Genomic DNA, 238 nt, shown 5'->3' with positions numbered 1-238 from the left:
CCAGAAAAAAATTGTATTCTTTGAGTTTGGTATTTCCCCAATATTCCTGCATCCTAATAATTGAATCATAGAGTTGAAAAGGACTTCCAAGGTCATCTAGTCCAATTCCCTGGGTGTGCAAGGAAGGGCCACAAGAGAAACACTGGCACATCCCTTCCTGCCCACCCACTCACAATCTGCCTAAATTAATAAAATCAGCATTTCTGTCAGATGACTATCTAGCCTCTGCTTTAAAACT

Source organism: Paroedura picta, chromosome 1 (genome assembly GCF_049243985.1).
Source record: "Paroedura picta isolate Pp20150507F chromosome 1, Ppicta_v3.0, whole genome shotgun sequence".
Lineage (NCBI taxonomy): Eukaryota > Metazoa > Chordata > Lepidosauria > Squamata > Gekkonidae > Paroedura > Paroedura picta.
The sequence above is the reverse complement of the archived record's forward strand: the minus strand, read 5'-3'. Positions refer to the sequence as shown.